The following is a 21,423-nucleotide window of genomic DNA, read 5'->3' on the forward strand; positions in this document are numbered from 1 at the left end:
TCACTTCGTCCCAGCTTCCCCTTCCCCTTCCCCGTGTCCTCAAGTCCATTCTCTAGTAGGTCTGCATCTTTATTCCCGTCCTGCCCCTAGGTTCCTCATGACCATTTTCTTTTAGATTCCATATATATATGTGTTAGCATACGGTATTTGTTTTTCTCTTTCTGACTTACTTCACTCTGTATGACAGAATCTAGGTCCATCCACCTCACTACAAATAACTGAATATCGTTTCTTTTTATGGCTGAGTAATATTCCATTGTATATATGTGCCACATCTCTTTATCCATTCATCTGTCAGTGGACACTTAGGTCACTTGTATTTCCTGGCTATTGCAATGAACATTGTGATACATGACTATTTTTGAATTATTGTTTCCTCAGGGTATATGCCCAGTAGTGGGATTGCTGGGTTGTATGGGAATTCTATTTTTAATTATTTAAGGAACCTCCATACTGTTCGCCATAGTGGCTGTATCAATTTATATTCCCACCAACAACTCAAAATGGATTACAGACCTAAATGTAAGGCCAGACACTATAAAACTCTTAGAGGAAAACATAGGTAGAACACTCTATAAGACATAAGTCACAGCAAGATCCTTTTTGACCCACCTCCTAGAGAAATGGAAATAAAAACAAAAATAAACAAATGAGACCAAATGAAACTTAAAAGCTTTTGCACAGCAAAGGAAAACATAAACAAGATGAAAAGACAGCCCTCAGAATGGCTGAAAATATTTGCAAATGAAGCAACTAACAAAGGATTAATCTCCAAAATTTACAAGCAGCTCATGCAGCTCAATATTAAAAAACAAACAACCCAATCCAAAAATGGGCGATGACCTAAATAGACATTCCTCCAAAGAAGATATACAGATTGCCAACAAACACATGAAAGGATGCTTAACATAACTAATGTGCCATTTAAAGCTTGTGTTTCCTTTTTTATTTTCATTTTGGATGATCTGTCCTTCAGTGAAAGTGGGGTGTTAAAGACCCCTACTATGATTGTCTTACTGTCAATTTCCCCTTTTATGGCTGTTAGCATTTGCCTTATGTATTGAGGTGCTCCTATGTTGAGTGCATAAGTATTTACAATTGTTATATCTTCTTCTTGGATTGATCCCTTGATCATTATGTAGTGTCCTTCTTTGTCTCTTGTAATAGTCTTTATTTTGAAGTCTATTTTGTCTGATATGAGAATTGCTACTCCAGCTTTCTTTTGATTTCCACTTGCATGGAATATCTTTTTACAACCCCTCACTTTCACTCTGTATGTGTCCCTAGGTCTGAAGTGGGTCTCTTATAGACAGCATATATGTGGGTCTTGTTTTTGTATCCATTCAGCCATTCTATGTCTTTTGGTTGGAGCATTTAATCCATTTACATTTAAGGTAATTATCGATATATATGTTCCTATTACCATTTTCTTAATTGTTTTGGATTTGTTATTGTAGGTCTTTTCTGTCTCTTGTGTTTCCTGCCTAGAGAAGTTGCTCCAGCTTTTGTTGTAAAGCTTGTTTGGTGGTGCTAAGTTCTCTTAGCTTTTGCTTGTCTGTAAAGGTGTTAATTTCTCCATTGAATCTGAATGAGATCCTTGCTGGGTAGTGTAATCTTTGTTGTAGGGTTTTCCCTTTCATCACTTTAAATATGTCCTGCAACTCCCTTCTGGCTTGCAGAGTTTCTGCTGAAAGATCCGCTGTTTTTCCTTTGTATGTTTTTGTTGTTATTCCCTTGCTGCTTTTTTTTTTTTTTTTTTTTTTTTGGCTGTGTTGGGTCTTCGTTTCTGTGCGAGGGCTTTCTCTAGTTGTGGCAAGCCGGGGCCACTCTTCATCGCGATGCGTGGGCCTCTCACTATCGCGGCCTTTCTTGGTGCGGAGCGCAGGCTGCAGACACGCAGGCTCAGTAGTTGTGGCTCACGGGCCTAGTTGCTCCGCGGCATGTGGGATCTTCCCAGACCAGCGCTCGAACCTGTGTCCCCTTCATTAGCAGGCAGACTCTCAACCACTGCACCACCAGGGAAGCCCCTCCCTTGCTGCTTTTAATATTTTTTCTTTGTATTTAATTTTTGATCGTTTGATTAATATGTGTCTTGGTATATTTCTCCTTGGATTTATCCTGTATGGGACTCTCTGCACTTCCTGACTTGAGTGACTATTTCCTTTCCCATGTTAGGGACGTTTTCAGCTATAATCTCTTCAAATATTTTCTCAGTCCCTTTCTTTTTCTCTTCTTCTTCTGGGACCGATATAATTTGAATGCTGGAGGATTTAATGTTGTTCCCAGAGGTCTCTGAGACTGTCCTCAATTCTTTTCATTATTTTTTCTTTATTCTGCTCTGCGGTAGTTATTTTCACTATTTTATCTTCCAGGTCACTTATCTGTTCTTCTGCCTCAGTTATTCTGCTATTGATTTCTTCTAGAGAATTTTTAATTTCATTTATTGTGTTGTTCATCATTGTTTGTTTGCTCTTTGGTTCTTCTAGGTCCTTGTTAAACGTTTCTTGTATTTTCTCCATTCTGTTTCCAATATTTTGGATCATCTTCAGTATAATTACTCTGAATTCTTTTTCAGGTAGACTGCCTATTTCCTCTTCATTTGTTTGGTTTGGTGGGTTTTTACCTTGCTCTTTCATCTGCTGCATATTTCTCTGTCTTCCCATTTTGCTTAACATACTGTGTTTGGGGTCTCCTTTTCGCAGCCTGCATGTTCATAGTTCCTGTTGTTTTTGGTGTCTGCCCCCAGTGGGTACGGTTGTTTCAGTGTTTTGTGTAGGCTTCCTGGGGAGGGGCCTGGTGCCTGTGTTCTGGTGGGTGGAGCTGGATCTTGCTTCTGGTGGGCAGGGCTGGGTCCAGTGGTGTGTTTTGGGGTGTCTGTGAACTTAGTATGATTTTAGGCAGCCTCTTTGCTAATGGGTGGCGTTGTGTTCCTGTCTTGCTAGTTGTTTGGCATGGGGCGTCCAGCACTGGAGTTTGCTTGCTGTTGGGAGGAGCTGGGTCTTTGCAGTGAGATGGAGATCTCTGGGAGAGCTCTAGCCAATTGATATTATGTGGGGCTGGGAGTTCTCTGGTGGTCCAGTGTCCTGAATTCAGCCTTCCCACCTCAGATGCTCAGGCCTGACACCACGCCAGAGCACCAAGACCATCAACCACATGGCTCAGAAGAAAAAGAAGAAAAAAAGAAAAAGAAAAATTTTAATAAATAAATAAAATAAAATAATTAAAATTTAAAAAGTAAAAAAATTGTTAAAATAAAATAAAATAAAAGTTAAAAAATAAAGAAGAAAGCAGCCAAACCAATAAACAAATCCATGAATGACAACAAGCACTAAAAACTATATTAAGATAAACCTAAAATTCAGAAACAAGTCAGTCACAGACAGCAAACCCCAAGTCTACAGTTGCTTAGAAAGTCCACAGCCTCACTTTTGGGTTCATTCATTGTCTATTCAGGTATTCCACAGATGCAGCATACCTCAAGTTGATTGTGGGGTTTTAATCTGCTGCTCCTGAGGCTGCACGAGAAATTTCCCTTTCTCTTCTTTGGTCACACAGCTCCTGGGGTTCACCTTTGGTTTTGGCCCACCTCTGCTTGTAGGTTGCCCTCAGGTTTCTGTTCCTGCCCAGACAGGACAGGGTTAAAGCAGCGGCTGATTAGAGGGCGCTGGTTCACTCATGCCAGGGGGAGGGAGAGGTACGGTAGTTATAATTGGAATGTGGGGCGAGCCTGTGGCAGCAGAAGCCACTGTGAAGTTGTAACAGCCTGAGGCACGCCGTGTGTTGTCCCAGGGAACTTATCCCTGGATCACAGGACCCTGGCAGTGGCGGGCTGCACAGGCTCCCAGGAGGGGAGGTGTGGATAGTGACCTGTACCAGCACACAGGATTCTTGTTGGCTGCAGCAGCAGCATTAGTGTTTCATGCCTGTCTCTGGGGTCTTCTCTGATAGCTGCAGCTCGCACCCATCTCTGGAGCTCATTTAGGCGGTGCTCTGAATCCCCTCTCCTCGCACACCCCGAAACAATTGCCTCTTGCCTCTTCGGGAGCTCCAGACTTTTTCCCGGACTCCCTCCCGGCTAGCTGTGGTGCACTAGCCCCCTTCAGGCTGTGTTCACGCCGCCAACCCCAGTCCTCTCCCTGGGGTCTGACCTACAAAGCCCGAGCCTCAGCTCCCAGCCCCCGCCCGCCCTGGCGGGGGAGCAGACAAGCCTCTCGGGCTGGTGAGTGCTAGTCGGCACCGATCCTCTCTGCGGGGATCTCTCCGTTTTGCCCTCTGCACCCCTGTTGCTGCGCTCTCCTCCGTGGCTCTGAAGCTTCCCCCCTCTGCCACTCGCAGCCTCCGCCCGTGAAGGGCCTTCCTAGTGTGTGGAAACCTTTCCTTCTTCACAGCTCCCTCCCACTGGTGCAGGTCCTGTCCCTATTCTTTTGTCTCTGTTTTTTCTTTTTTCTTTTGCCCTACCCAGGTACGTGGGGAGTTTCTTGCCTTTGGGGAGGTCTGAGTTCTTCTGCCAGCATTCAGTAGGTGTTCTGTAGGAGTTGTTCCACATGTAGATGTATTTTTGATATATTTTGTGGGGAAGAAGGTGATCTCAACGTCTTACTCCTCTGCCATCTTGAAGGTCGCCCCCCTACACTCAATTTAAAGCAAACATTTTTCACTTTAGACTATCTTGATTTTTTATTTTATATCTTTATAGGAAACAGAATCTACATTGTGTATCAAAGTAAAACAAAATCTAGACTAATCCTTTCATTTCATTTATGTAAGTACCCAAAGCATTTAGCATTTGTTCTAAATAATCTGCTTAACAATCTGGTGACATATAAAACATTGACACTTTTTAGACACTAGTAAGATAAAATGTGGAAAAAGTAAGTTTGTAATATCTGATAAGAAATTAGTTGATAAAAGTTAGGAGAAGATTTAATGGTTCTTATTGAATATTAACCAGTTAAGCATAAGTCTAAAAATACATATCATTGCATCAGTACTATAAATATTTATATATATATATAATTTCTTAATAAATATTATTCTATAGCCATAATACTTTCCTTAACATTTAGGATTCTAGAAACAAATGATCAGGCTTAATGTTAATGTGATTGAAAGCGAACTCTATCCCTCAGTTACTGACAAACTAGGATTCATCTCAAAGTATTTTATTTATAACAAATGCCAAGGTTAGAACTCATATTTCTGTTTTAACTACTACATTAAAGAATAACTTGAAATTTTCAGAAACTAAATTTAGGAAAGACTGAGATATACAATTTTAACCTTATTAAGTCATGTAAATATAGAAGTGATTGTTATTTCTAATTTAAGCCCAATATTATTCTTAGAACAGCAGTTATTACAGATGACAAAGAAAAAGAGTTCAGTTCTTGGGGTATAGGGTACTAAATACTATGTGCTGTTACTTTCATTATATATTTTCCAATTTTGATGTAAATGAGAAAAAATGTAGTCATGGAAGTCACTTACTATTATATCAATTTTATAAAGACTTGACCTTGACCAAAGAAACATGCTTTGCAAAGTAGAAATGTTCCCACTAAGTAATATACATTAGTCATTAACATTAACTCAATTTTGAGATAAATAATAAATCTGTTCTGATTTTATAGCTAAGAGTTAATCCAGTAGAGTGGTTATCATCAACTCCAAGCCTTTTCGCGTTTTTAATTGTTCTATTCAAATGAAAAGCTTTATGCCAGCTTTTGTTACCACCCAATTAATTCTAAAAACCAATTAAGATAAAATCATACATAATAATCTCCTACTTATTACTAAGTGTATAAAATTTGCCTCCATCATTTAGTTCTTTTGACCCACCGTTGACAACTCCTGATTAGTGGAGCTCCAATACTCTTCACTTCTCTCCTTATTAGCAATAATGGATATTTGGAAAAAGACACCCACTTCAGTTTACTAATTCAAATCAACATTGCACATTCCCTATAATTTGAATAGCTCTGTAATTGTTTGTCTTTGAATACCTGACTTCACATTATTTGGTTTTTTAACATCATTCCTGCTTAAGAACAACAGGATACCTCACAATGTGATGTGATTAACCTGGCTGTTGGTTGGTGATTATTCTAGTTCATGTAAATCTGAGAATAAAAACCTAAACATTAGAGATAACCTTTTTAAGTTTGTAAAATCAGGTGTGTAAATTATATTTCTGATTAATTTTGTTTTGGATAATTGACTATTGTATTTCTCAAACTCTGGATATCATTCTACATAATTTTAAACACTCATTCAAGTAATTTTATTATATGATATTAGAAAAAAGTTATAAATTATATTTAATTATTGTATTCTTTCCATAAATATAATTTAGCATTATGTAAATTTAAATTTATTGCAAAAGTATTGTGAAATAAAATGCTAAGATATTTTTGCCATCTGGATTTTAAAATAATTAGTCAAGTCTATGTCAGGAAGTTAACAGCATTCAAATGCATTTTTATGCTTCATCTGTATAAACAAGTTCAGTTAAAATATTTTAAGGAAATATATATTTTAAAGATGCAAAAAATAGATTAATGAATTAGTGTTCATGAAAAACTCAGGGATAAACCATAAATGTTATTAGCTTTATGGAATTAATTTGTCTGCATAAACATCTAAAATGATAATAAATTAATTCATTTTTATATCCCTCTTTATGATGCTTCATTAATGGGATATTTCTGAGTTCTCATTAGGTGTGCATATAAGATATGCCATGTATCTAATACACTTTCCCAATAATAGTAATGACAGCCTACTAAAACAATGGTTTCCAACTATGATTTGAACAGAGAGTGGGCACATTTCTGTAATTTTGTGAAAGAGGTCAGTTTAAGATATACTATGGGAAGACTATGAAGATTATGATGTGAAATAAACAAAGGTATGTCTTAACTTCAAAATGTCTTCTTTGAAGCTATCACATATTTGCCTCATATTGCATATATAATATTACCCAAATTTTAATATTATATTGATAGGTAACAATAAAAATATTTTGATTGAATGCTGATTTTAAAAAAACTGGAATTCTTGTTCCAGTCCTCCAATTTAAATACCACAAGTAAAGTTTGATTAGATGCCAGTGTCTCAGGTCACCAATCATGCAAGGATTGAAGGTCCAGGTAGCAAAATTTGTCTAAGAAATTAGTCAAGGGTTGGGGGCAGGGTGAAGTCACCCAGTCTAGATAATTAATAGAAAATGCAGTTAAAGAATATGTTGAAACAGCAGAACCTATTAATGAAAAGTAACCTCTATTTCCTTAAAGAATTAGAAAAGAAAGGCATTTGTTTAAAAATGAAGAATTTGGTATAGTTGAAGGAGATGAAATGAGGATGGTAGGGGAGATGTTTAAAATGTAATTGTCTTTTTTGGACAATCTTACTCTCAGTTGATAAACTACTTTCTTTATGCAAATACTGGTATACATTTTAAGAATGTATATTCTGCTAGACTGGTGATTTCATCTCAATTGGATAAATGAGAAGAAATGAGTCAGTTAGATTGTACTGTTTTTCACTGAAACTGCCAGCTGCCCTCAAAGTCTTGAATTGAAAAGTAGGAAGTTAAACAGCATAAAAGAAATTCAGGTATCGTTTTTTAACACAAAGTGAAGATAAAATATAAAATGGAATGTCAATGGTATCAACAGAAACAGCAATCATAAACCAGCTTGAAACAGCTGGGAATGCATTCTGAAAGAGAAATCTGGAGCCCTAAGTTGCTAGCAAACACAATCATAACAGTGACTTTTATCTACATGTGATTTAACTTTGATCAATTTAGAAGAGGCATCTTTTTAAAGTTAACTGTATCTGTATTTGCAGCCAATTTTTCACCTGGAAACATTTCACCTACAAAGCCATTAATACATTTCCTGAATAATGTTTTTGATAAGGAAATGACCCTTGAGGCTTTGTTTCCTTTATAGAGTAAAAACACACTCACGTGCCTTCATTGACAGTTGTCATTTTTTTAAAGCCTCATTCAGCATGGTAAATAAAGGAATATCTCTTTATATGGCTTGGTTTCATAACTTTTATAGTTTATGGCTCCAGTTTACCTAGAGGAGCCTGAGAGCTCGGAACTCAAGAGAGATGCTGAAAAAACCATCCCTCTGCTAATGCTACTTTATCCATATTACAAAATTCTGGACATGAAAATGATGAATTATATTAAATGAATTTCTGACTGTATGTGTATTTTAGGTTGTTTTCCTGTGCTAAAGAAGAGTTCAAAAACTTCCATTTCCACTCATACTCAGTTGGCAGACAACAGTGCCTTAGAAATGGCTGAATGCTTTTTGAGAAGCAACAGTGATATGTTCAACTCCTCGCTTTTGGGGAGGTAGCTGCAGAATCTGTCATTCATTCAATAAACCTTCACTGAGAATCTACCAGGACCTAAATCTGCTAATCTGTGAGCTGCATGAGAGCAGATACTCAGCTAATTCTGTTCTGCATCCCCCAAATTTAAACAGATCTGGTGACAATAAATAAATACCAAGACAGAGTCAAAGACCTGATTTTGAAGGAATGGTGTTGTATGCTGAATTTAGAGACTGTCTTTATTCTCTAGAAATTAGGGAATATGGAAGGATTTTAAGGAGTTATGCTGACACTCACTGTGTGAAAGATGGAATGTAAAGTGTTGCTTCTAAGGTAGGAATGTCCGTTAGCAGACACTGGCATTATCTTGGTAGAGTGAATAAGATTCTGAACAAGAGTAGCCAAAGTGAGAGTGGTGAAAAGAAGATGGATTTGAGATATATTTCAAAAAAAATTGATAAGATTGGATAACCATCCTCTTTTACCCACGTTTGGAGAATTAGCATCCCTCTAATCCTGCTCCTTGATTCCTCTACTATTTTTTACAATTTTAGTCACACACTGATGACTCAAGTTCTATCTCTAGCCTAGATCTCTCTTCTGAGCTCTAAGACTTATAAACCATTTGCTTGTTTCAAAGGCATCTGCATGACCAAATTATTATTTTCCTGTGTCCCTTATCATAAAATGTAGCTCCATTACCTGACTGGTTTCTGAAGCTGGAAATCAGAAGCAACCTTAAAATATTAGTCTTACTTTATCATAGAAAATCCATTATGTCTTTACCTTTCTAATCCCCTCTTGGACACTACTCTAATCTAGGACTCTCTCATCTTTCACCTGGATTATTGCAGGATATTCTCTCTTTTTTAACATCTTTATTGGAGTATAATTGCTTTACAATGGTGTGTTAGTTTCTGCCTTATAACAAAGTGAATCAGCTATATATATACATATATCCCCATATCTCCTCCCTCTTGCATCTCCTTCCCACCCTCCCAGGTGGTCACAAAACACCGAGCTGATCTCCCCGTACTATGCAGCTGCTTCCCACTAGCTATCTGTTTTACATTTGGTAGTGTATATATGTCCATGCCACTGTCTCACTTCGTCCCAGCTTACCCTTCCCTCCCTGTGTGTATCTACGTCTGTGTCTTTATTCCTGTCCTGCCCCTAGGTTCTTCAGAACTTTTTTTTTTTTTTTAGATTCCATATATATGTGTTAGCATATGGTATTGGTTTTTCTCTCTCTGACTTACTTCATTCTGTATGACAGTCTCTAGGTCCGTCCACCTCACTACAAATCACTCAATTTGATTTCTTTTTATGGCTGAGAAATATTCCATTGTATATATGTGCCACATCTTCTTTATCCATTCATCTGTTGATGGACATTTAGGTTGCTTCCATGTCCTGGCTATTGTAAATAGAGCTGCAATGAACATTTTGGTACATGACTCTTTTTGAATTATGGTTTTCTCAGGGTATATGCCAAGTAGTGGGATTGCTGGGTCATGTGGTAGTTCTATTATTAGTTTTTTAAGAAACCTCCATACTATTCTCCATAGTGGGTGTATCAATTTACATTCCCACCAACAGCGCAAGAGGGTTCCCTTTTCTCCATGTCCTCTCCAGCATTTATTGTTTGTAGATTTTTTGATGATGCCCATTATGACTGGTGTGAGGTGATACCTCATTGTGGTTTTGATATGCATTTCTCTAATGATTAGTGATGTTGAGCATTCTTTCATGTGTTTATTGGCAACCTGTATATCTTCATTAGAGAAATGTCTATTTAGGTCTTCTGCCCATTTTTGGATTGGGTTGTTTGTTTTTTTGACATTGAGCTGCATGAGCTGCTTGTAAATTTTGGAGTTTAATCCTTTGTCAGTTCCTTCATTTGTAAATATTATCTCCCATTCTGAGGGTTGTCTTTTCATCTTGTTTATATTTTCCTTTGCTGTGCAAAAGCTTTTAAGTTTCATTTGGTTCCATTTGTTTATTTTTGTTTTTATTTCCATGTCTCTAGGAGGTGGGTCAAAAAGGATCTTGCTGTGATTTATGTCATAGAGTGTTCTGCCTATATTTTCCTCTAAGAATTTTAGAGTGTCTGGCCTTACACTTAGGTCTTTAATCCATTTTGAGTTTATTTTTGTGTATGGTGTTAGGGAGTGTTCTAATTTCATTCTTTTACATGTAGCTGTCCAGTTTTCTTAGCACCACTTATTGAAGAGGCTGTCTTTTCTCCACTGTATATGCTTGCCTCCTTTATCAAAGATAAGGTGACCATATATGTGTGGGTTTATCTCTGGGCTTTCTGTCCTGTTCCATTGATCTATATTTCTGTTTTTGTGCCAGTACCATACTGTCGTGATTACTGTAGCTTTGTAGTATAGTCTGAAGTCAGGGAGCCTGATTCCTCCAGCTCCGTTTTTCTTTCTAAAGGTTGCTTTGGCTATTCGAGGTCTTTTGTGTTTCCATAAAAATTGTGAAATTTTTTGTTCTAGTTCTGTGAAAAATGCCAGTGGTTGTTTGATAGGGAATGCATTGAATCAGTAGATTGCTTTGGGTAGTAGAGTCATTTTCACAATGTTGATTATTCTAATCCAAGAACATGGTATATCTCTCCATCTGTTTGTATCAACTTTAATTTCTTTCATCAGTGTATTATAATTTTCTGCATACAGGTCTTTTGTCTCCTTAGGTAGGTTTATTCCTAGGTATTTTATTCTTTTTGGTGCAATGATAAATGGGAGGGATTCCTTAATTTCTCTTTCAGATTTTTCATCGTTCATATATAGGAATGCAAGAGATTTCTGTGCATTAATTTTGTATCCTGCTACTTTACTAGATTCATTGGTTAGCTTTAGTAGTTTTCTGGTAGCATCTTTAGGAGTCTCTATGTATAGTATAACATCTGCAAACAGTGACAGTTTTATTCTTCTTTTCTGATTTGGATTCCTTTTATTTCTTTTTCTTCTCTGTTTGCTGTGGCTAAAACTTCCAAAACTATGTTGAATAATAGTGGTGAGAGTGGGCATCCTTGTCTTGTTTCTGATCTTAGAGGAAATAGTTTCAGTTTTTCACCATTGAGAACGTTGTTGGTTGTGGGTTTGTCATATATGGCCTTTATTATGTTGAGGTAAGTTCCCTCTATACCTACTTTCTGGACAGTTTTTATCATAAATGGGTGTTGAATTTTGTAGAAAGCTTTTTCTGCCTCTATTGAGATGATCATATGTTGTTTTCTCCTTCAATTTGTTATTATGGTTTATCACATTGATTGATTTGGGTATAATGAAGAATCCTTGCATTCCTGGGATAAACCCCACTTGATCATGGTGTATGATCCTTTTAATGTGCTCTTGGATTCTGTTTACTAGTATTTTGTTGAGGATTTTTGCATCTATGTTCATCAGTGATATTGGCCTGTAGTTTTCTTTCTTTGTGACATCTTTGTCTGGTTTTGGTATCAGGGTGATGGTGGCCTCGTAGAATGAGTTTGGGAGTGTTCCTCATTCTGCTATATTTTGGAAGAGTTTGGGAAGGATAGGTGTTAGCTCTTCCCTAATGTTTGATAGAATTCGCCTGTGAAGCCATCTCGTCCTGGGCTTTTGTTTGTTGGAAGATTTTTAATCACAGTCTCAATTTCAGTGCTTGTGATTGGTGTGCTTATATTTTCTATTTCTGCCCAGTTCAGTCTCGGAAGGTTGTGCTTTTCTAAGAATTTGTCTGTTCCTTCCAGGTTGTCCATTTTTTTGGCATAGAGTTGCTTGTAGTAATCTCTCGTGATCCTTTGTATATCTGCAGTGTCAGTTGTTACTTCTTCTTTTTCATTTCTAATTCTATTGATTTGAGTTTTCTCCCTTTTTTTGTTTGGGAGTCTGGCTAATGGTTCATCAATTTTGTTTATCTTCTCAAAAAACCAGGTTTTAGTTTCACTGATCTTTGCTATTGTTTGCTGCATTTCTTTTTCATTTATTTCTGATCTGATCTTTATGATTTCTTTCCTTCTGCTAACTTTGGGGTTTTTTTTTGTTTTTCTTTCTCTAATTGCTTTAGGGGTAAGGTTTGGTTGTTTATTTGAGATGTTTCTTGTTTATTGAGGTAGGATTGTATTGCTATATACTTCCCTTTCAGAACTGCTTTTCGTTCATCCCATAGGTTTTGGGTGATAGTGTTTTCATTGTCATTTGTTTCTAGGTATTTTTTTATTTCCTCTTTGATCTCTTCAGTGATCTCTTGGTTATTTAGTTGTATATTGTTCAGCCTCCACGTATTTGTATTTTTTACACATTTTTTCCTGTAATTGTTATCTAGTCTCATAGCATTGTGGTCGGAAAAGATACTTGATACAATTTCAATTTTCTTAAATTTGCCAAGGCTTGATTTGTGACCCAAGATATGATCTATCCTGGAGAATGTTCCATGAGCCCTTGAGAAGAAAGTGTATTCTGTTGTTTTTGGATGGAATGTCTTATAAATATCAATTAAGTCCACCTTGTTTAATATATCATTTAAAGCTGTGTTTCCTTATTTATTTTCATTTTCGATGATCTGTCCATCGGTGAAAATGGGCTGTTAAAGTCCCCTAATATGACTGTGTTACTGTCGATTTCCCCTTTTATGGCTGTTAGCATTTGTCTTATGTATTGAGGTGCTCCTATGTTGGGTGTATAAATATTTACAATTGTTATATCTTCCTCTTGGATTGAACCCTCGATCATTATGTAGTGTCTCTTGTAGTAGTCTTTGTCTCTTGTAGTAGTCTCTTTGTCTCTTGTAGTAGTCTTTATTTTAAAGTCTATTTTGTCTGATATGAGTATTTCTACCCCAGCTTTCTTTTGATTTCCACTTGCATGGAATATCTTTTTCCATCCCCTCACTTTCAGTCTGAATGTGTCCCTAGTTCTGAAGTGGGTCTCTTGTAGACAGCATATATATGGGTCTTGTTTTTTTATGCATTCAGCCAGTCTATGTCTTTTGGTTGGAGCATTTAATCCATTTACATTTAAGGTAATTATCGATAAGTATGTTCCTATTACCATTTTCTTACATGTTTTGGGTTTGTTATTGTAGGTCTTTTCCTTCTCTTGTGTTTCCTGCCTAGAGAAGTTCCTCTAGCATTTGTTGTAAAGCTGGTGTGGTGGTGCTGAATTCTCTTAGCTTTTGCTTGTCTGTAAAGTTTTTAATTTCTCCGTCGAATCTGAATGAGATCCTTGACGGGTAGAGTAATCTTGGTTGTAGGTTTTTCCCTTTCATCACTTTAAATATGTCCTGCAACTCCCTTCCGGCTTGCAGAATTTCTGCTGAAAGATCAGCTGTTAACCTTATGGGAATTCGCTTGTATGTTATTTGTTTTTCTTCCCTTGCTGCTTTTAATATTTTTTCTTTGTATTTAATTTTCGATAGTTTGATTAATATGTGTCTTGGAGTATTTTTCCTTGGATTTAACCTGTATGGGACTCTCTGCGCTTCCTAGACTTGACTGACTTTTCCTTTCCCATATTAGGGAAGTTTTCAACTATAATCTCTTCAAATATTTTCAGTCCTGTTCTTTTTCTCTTCTTCTTCTGGGACCCCTATAATTCGAATGTTGGTGTGTTTAATATTGTCCTAGAAGTCTCTAAGACTGTCCTCAGTTTTTTTCATTCTTTTTTCTGTATTCTGCTCTGTGGTAGTTATTTCCACTATTTTATCTTCCAGGTCACTTATCTGTTCTTCTGCCTCAGTTATTCTGCTATTGATTCCTTCTAGAGAATTTTTAATTTCATTTATTGTGTTGTTCATCATTGTTTGTTTGCTCTTTAGTTCTTCTAGGTCCTTGTTAAACATTTCTTGTATTTTCTCCATTCTGTTTCCAAGATTTTGGATCATCTTTACTATCATTACTCTGGATTCTTTTTCAGGTAGACTGCCTATTTCCTCCTCATTTGTTTGGTCTGGTGGGTTTTTACCTTGCTCCTTCATCTGCTGTGTGTTTCTCTGTCTTCTCATTTTGCTTAACTTACTGTGTTTGGGGTCTCCTTTTTGCACGGTGCAGGTTCATAGTTCCCGCTGTTTTTGGTGTCTGCCCCCAGTGGCTAAGGTCATTCAGTGGCTTGTGTAGGCTTCCTGGGGAGGGGACTGGTGCCTGTGTTCTGGTGGATGAAGCTGGACCTTGTCTTTCTGGTGGGCAGGACCACATCCGGTGGTGTGTTTTGGGTTTTCTGAGACCGTATTATGATTTTAGGCATCTGCTAATGGGTGGGGTTGTGATCCTGTCTTGCTAGTTGTTTGGCATAGGATGTCCAACACTGTTGCTTGCTGATCGTTGAGTGGAGCTGGGTCTTAGCATTGAGATAGAGATCTCTGGGAGAGCTTTCACCTTTTGATATTACGTGGAGGTGGGAAGTCTCTGGTGGTCCAATGTCCTGAACTCGGCTCTCCCACCTCAGAAACACAGGCCTGACACCAGACCATAGCAAAAAGACCCTGCCAGCCACACAGCTCAGAAGAAAAGGGAGAAAAAAAGAAAGAAAAAAATAAAATGAAATAAAATAAAGTTATTAAAATTAAAAAAATATTAAAATAAAATATTTAAAAGTAATTAAATAAAGATTTAAAAAAAGGAAAGAAGAGGGGAACCAAACCAGAAAACAAATCCACCAATGATAACAAGTGCTAAAAACTATACTAACAAACATACAAACAAAAAAATGGACAGACAGAACCCTAGGATAAATGGTAAAAGCAAAGCTGTACAGACAGAATCACACAAAGAAGTGTACACATACACACTTACCAAAAGAAAAAAAGGAAAAAAATGTATATCTATAAAAAAAAAAAAACACGGAAGAGAGCAACCAAATCAATAAACAAATCTACCAATAATCATAAATTGTAAATAGTAAACTAAGATAAACATGAGAACAGAAACAAACTGGATGCAGAAAGCAATCCCCAAGTCTACAGTTGCTCCCAAAGTCCACTGCCTCAATTTAGGGATGATTTTTTGTCTATTCATGTATTCCAGAGATGGAGGGTACATCAAGTTGATTTAATCCGCTGCTCCTGAGGCTGCTGGGAGAGATTTCCCTTTCTCTTCTTTGTTCGCACAGCTCCCGGGGTTCAACTTTGCATTTGGATCCGCCTCTGCGTGTAGGTCACCTGAGGGCGTCTGTTCTTCGCTCAGACAGAAAGGGGTTAAAGGAGCAGCTGCTTCGGGGGCTCTGGCTCACTCAGGACGGGGGGAGGGAGGGGTACGGATGCGGGGGTGAGCCTGCGGCGGCAGAGGCCGGCATGACATTGCAGCAGCCTGAAGCGCGCTGTGCGTTCTCCTGGGGAAGTTGTTCCTAGATCACGGGACCCCGGCAGTGGCGGGCTGCACAGGCTCCCGGGAGGAGGGGTGTGGATAATGACCTGTGCTCGCACGCAGATTTCTTGGTGGCGGCGGCAGCAGCCTTAGCGTCTCATGCCCGTCTCTGGGGTCCACGCTGATAGCCACGGCTCGCGCCCATCTCTGGAGCTCATTTAGGCGGTGTTCTGAATCCCCTCTCCTCATGCACCCCAAAACAATGGTCTCTTGCCTCTTCAGCAGCTCCAGAATTTTTCCCGGACTCCCTCCTCGCTAGCTGTGGCACACTAGCCCCCTTCAGGCTGTGTTCACGCCGCCAACCCCAGTCCTCTCCCTGGGAACCGACCGAAGCCCCAGCCTCAGCTCCCAGCCCCGCCCGCCCCGGCGGGTGAGCAGACCAGCCTCTCGGGCTGGTGAGTGCTGCTCGGCACCGATCCTTTGTGCGGGAGTCTCTCCGCTTTGCCCTCCGCACCCCTGTGGCTGTGCTCTCCTCCGTGGCTCTGAAGCTTCTCCCCTCCGCCACCCGCAGTGTCCGCCCGCGAAGGGGCTTCCTAGTGTGTGGAAACCTTTCCTCCTTCACAGCTCCCTCCCACTGGTGCAGGTCCCGTCCCTATTCTTTTGTCTCTGGTTTTTCTTTTTTCTTTTGCCCTACCCAGGTACGTGGGGAGTTTCTTGCCTTTTGGGAGGTCTGAGGTCTTCTGCCACCATTTGGTAAGTGTTCTGTAAGAGTTGCTCCACATGTAGATGTATTTCTGACGTATTTGTGAGGAGGAAGGTGATCTCCACGTCTTACTCTTCTGCCATCTTGAAGGTCTCCTGCAGGATATTCTTAATTGAGTTTGTTACATCTACTCTTAGTCCACTCCCAGTCTGATCTCCACAATGTAGTTGCTATCATCTTTTCAAAATGCAATTCTGATATGTTACCATCTTTTCAACTTGAAAGTTTTAGTGAGTGCATTAACTTATGATAAACACTGGCATCTTTAATATGATCTTTAACATTTTATGTAATCTGGCCTGTGTCAGATTACTCTCTTGCCTATTCTTGTGTCACTCTATATTTTGCTTTCTATTCCTCTGCTAAATTGGGTGTATTTCAGTTTCTCCAGATTATATGTGCTTTCCCTCAGGACATTTGTACATGCTATTTCCTCTGCCTAGAATGCTCTTCTCATCTGTTTTTATCTATTTGTCTGTGTAACTACTTCAAACATAAATTCATTAGGTTGGACTCTTCCAACACCTTACCCCTACCCCATTAGAGAGATAGTACATATCTCCTATAAGGTTTCATAGTTACCAATATATTTTGATTCATATTACTGATCACAGTTAAAATTTATATATTGGTGTACTTTCTCCATTAATGTCTGGCTTCCTAACTGGACTGAGGGCAAGATACTATGTTTGTTTTGCTCAGCAAAATATCTTTAGATCCTGGTGCAATATTTAGTGTATAATATATTCTTTTAATGAATGTTTGACAATTGAATGAATGGATGAATTAATGATCAGTTAGAGGGAATAAGGTGAGCAAAAGATTTCAATATATGCCAGAATTTCCTGAAAACAGATTACTTTCAGGCTCATCTAAACAAATGATCACAAGTCAAATATATATAATTAAAGTTGAAAGTAGTTTTAGATTAATGCCTGGAAAATGAAGAATAAGCTATATTGAAATGTCAAGAATGCTTTACCCTGTATTTATTTGAGTTATGCTTTAGAAAACCATGCTAATCAAAGAATATTTTGGATCTCATCAGAAAGAAAAAAGTGATACAGAGCTTTATGAGATTATATCTAAATTCAGTAAGTGGTTTTAAGAAAGTTCTCCAAAAAGTGTTTGAAAGGTTACCACATGGAGACCAAAGAATTGATGAAATATAATACCATATAGTACACCATAAAAATGTTGGTTTTGTTGACCTTCTGAAATCTATTACTCATGGTGTACTCAGCAAATCTTGTTAAATTCTTGCTACTAAGACCTTTGTGAAGGAAACTTTGTTTTATAAATTCATTTACCAACAGCCTGTCCTGGTAGGGTAACACAATAAAAATATTTCCTGGGAATTCTACTTAGACTAAATTGAAAAGACTCTGACCAGAGTCCTGCTCTCCCGTCAATGACTGTAACTGGGAAAATGAGTCGGGCCCAAAGACTAGAAAATTTTGTATTTCATCCAGCTCTTACGTTCCATATTTATGGTTGTTTTGAACAGAAGCGTGTTTTTCTCTTCCATGTAAAGGTAGAGATGTGAAAGCTCTTTGGATTGCAAACTCATAAATGTCATCATATTTGAGGTGGTTGACAGCTTCATTGTCCTGTCAGTGGGTTCAAATTCAATATTTTCTGTATATAAAAATATTTACTTGTGAAAATAAGTCTTTTGGACAAAATATTAGGGGCTAGGGCAAATACAACTCAACCACTTACTAGCTGTTACCTGACTTTCACATTCATGACAAGTTGTTAATAATGGTGCTAACCTCACAGATTTGTGGTGCAAACCCCATGTACTGATATATGTAGAACACATGGAACAATACCTGGCAGGTAGTAAGAGCTCAATACACTTTAACCATGATCATTACTATCACAGAATTTAAAAAAAAACCTGTGCCCTCTAAAATCTCATAATATATTTGGATATATTTTAAAAAACACAAGGAAAATGACAATTTCCAAATAACAGTTAATACATAAACTAAAGAAATATCACAAGGCACATACAATTAATTGCCAAATAAAATGACTTCTAAAGATTGTTATAGGAGAGCAGAGGATGGATGGAGAGACCAATTAGGGTGGGGAGCTATGGAATATTTTTTCAGAGAAAATCAGTTTTGGCTAGAGCTTGTAAAATTAGTAAATACGGGTGTCTTCTTAAATTAGAAATTTCTGGCACATACTTGCTTATAACTATATTTTAGCTTGCATCAAAACTTGTTCTAAAAATATTGACAATTACATGAGTAGATAAGAGCATATATCAAAAGTATGGTGAAAATGCACTCTAAAGGAATATTCTTAATAAGCTATTACAAAAAAAAAGTCAAATGCCACTTTTCTGGCGGGTGTCTAAGAAAGATTAGGAGGCCATTCCTCTGGAGCCCCTACAAATACTGGATTACTGATGTGGGACAGGCACTCAACCACCCCAGATCTCTGAAAGACATGCACAGTAGAAACAAAAAACCCAGCATGACATTTTATTATGAGTGAAATCTGTTAAATTGTGCTTCCTTTTGCTCAAAAGCTCCATCCTAAATCTCAGAAGTCACACTCACTGGAGTTAGAGGACAGAGGCCAGGTCCAGAGCCAGAAAGAAAGCATTTGCTCCTTGGTCTGTGGATTAGCCAGCCCAAGCTGCCTGCTGTGGGCTTTCTTATGTCTGAACTGTCCAACTCTAGCTTCCCCAACAGGGGAGAAGAAATAAATGTCACAGGCTAGCCTAGATTCTTAGTTTCAGGTGGATCTCTGATATGGAAGAGAGAGGTTTTTTTTTTCTTTGAAAATATATCTCCAGACAGTGGAGATTGGCTCCCCAGCTAATCTGGTCTCTAGGATCTAATCAGTCTGTCAGGACTTCTCCTTAGGGGCCGTGGGTGGAACTAAGTGGAGGGGCCTTCCCCTGAGAAGAAGATGGGCAGTAAAATAACAATGAAAATAATCACTCTCTCCTGAAGCCAAGAGATACAAACTCAACTTTATTTACCTAATGGAAATATAGGGATAGCTTCGAACCAGACTCAGTTCCAAGTTTATACTACTTAGTTCAAATGACAGTGAAAGGCATATTTATGGCATATTGTGCTTTGGAAAAACTGAGTTAAAGGCTCCTATCATAGTCAAGAGGTTTAAACATAGGCGGACCCAGATTACAAACAACCTGAAAATATTTAGTAACAGTTTACTTTAGAAGTCACTTCAAAAAATTAAAACATTTGAAAATCTCCTTTTCAAGAAGCTGAAATACTGAATATAAGCTCAAACGTTCAGTATAAAATGAAGGAAATGGTAGAAAATGACATGTTTATTAATTCTCTACAGAAAGTCATTATTCTTCTGGTACTAATCTTGCTTTTCCCCCCCATAAACACGATCATTTTTATGAAATTATCAGATATACCACCAAGCAGATGGAAAGAAACCCTGACCACTTTTAAAAAAAAAATCAACTGCCAGAATTTTGAAGGAAAAAAAAATTCCTCATGCACCTAGGAGAAATTAATTGCACTGTCTAAATTGTTGATAACAGTGGCAAGAAAAAGATGCTACTTTCATCATTTATTCAAAGCTGCCAAAATGGTACTGGAGATATTGATAAAAAATAACTACATTTGCAATTTAAATAACACGAAATATTTCATTTTTAGCTGCTCTCTTCCTTTTATTTTTCGGGCAAATTCATTCCTCTTTTCAGCTTGGCTGGGCTGATTGCTCTCCTTCATAATATACTGTTTGGAATGATTTAAATGCACTTCCTTAAAACAGAAAAAAAGATAAGTGGAATTTTTTAAAAGCTCACATATATTGGTATGTCTTGACAGGTAATTCTTTACTCGAATTTATTATAAAATTTTGTTTCAAACTGTAAGCTTTAAAATTTGGAAATGTGGGGAAGGAGAGAAAAAGAATTTGACTTGCAATATGAAATAGGATGTCTCTCATAGACAAATATTCATGCGTTTCATTTTAATTAACCTGCTTCATTTTTATTGTTGTATTATTCAGTTTCACCTTATGGTGCCATTTAGACAGTAAACTTTTCACACATCTGCAGGGACTGATAACAATGATTTTAATTGTTAAAATACCAGTGCTACTAAGAATATTTGCTACAATAGCATATATGAGTGCATCCCTTATTTTCAAGAAGCCTATAGAAATACTGGAGGTCATGCAGAGAATTTTTACCCTGATTTTCTTCTTACACCAAATTGTTCATTTATATTAGGATTTGGAGATCTTTAAGAAACTAAACTGTTCTCAACTAATTTGTTCCAGCTTCTGTATGACTAGACTAACCCTGAGTTGTTTGAGCTATAATTATTATTTGGAATTGTTAGAGTTTAATTTTACTTTTCATGGAAAAATAGGAATTTTAATTATGTCTTATAAATAGAATTATTTAAATGGCCTTGGTAGTAAATATATAATCAAGAAGTTACTTAGTAAAACAAAGGAAATATATTGTCCAGAAAAATTGATGGATAAAAAACAAATAAATAATAAGAGGCAATAAAATACCTTATGGGAAAAAATAATTATCTGATAGTGGTTCCACTACTTGCAATATTGTTTCACATATATATGAATTTTTAGACAACTCTAAGTTTCCTAAGATCTCACCTCTGATTATACAACTGTATATCACATTCGTATCAATATTAGCTTTCTCTGAATTCCTTCACCCTTACTTTATGATTTCAAGCATATTGTTCATTTGAATACGATTTGGGGTCTACTTCAAATCACCTCTATTTCAGTGTAGGCAAGGAATATGTTTTTCACTGGTCTGGTCTTCACAAGGCATCCATTGGTTTGATAAATTGAAAAAAAGTTAAGTAGATAGATTTTAATCCATAGATTTATTGTTAATTATACATTAAAGGAAAATATTACCAGATGACTTAACAGTGGTATGTGGAAAATATTCAACTAACCCAGAAAATACCACCTCAGTAAATGAGTTAATAATAAATTTAAAGTCTGTTTAACTACA

The sequence above is a fragment of the Balaenoptera borealis genome, assembly GCF_965194805.1.
Source record: "Balaenoptera borealis genome assembly, chromosome: 9".
Taxonomy (NCBI): Eukaryota; Metazoa; Chordata; class Mammalia; order Artiodactyla; family Balaenopteridae; genus Balaenoptera; species Balaenoptera borealis.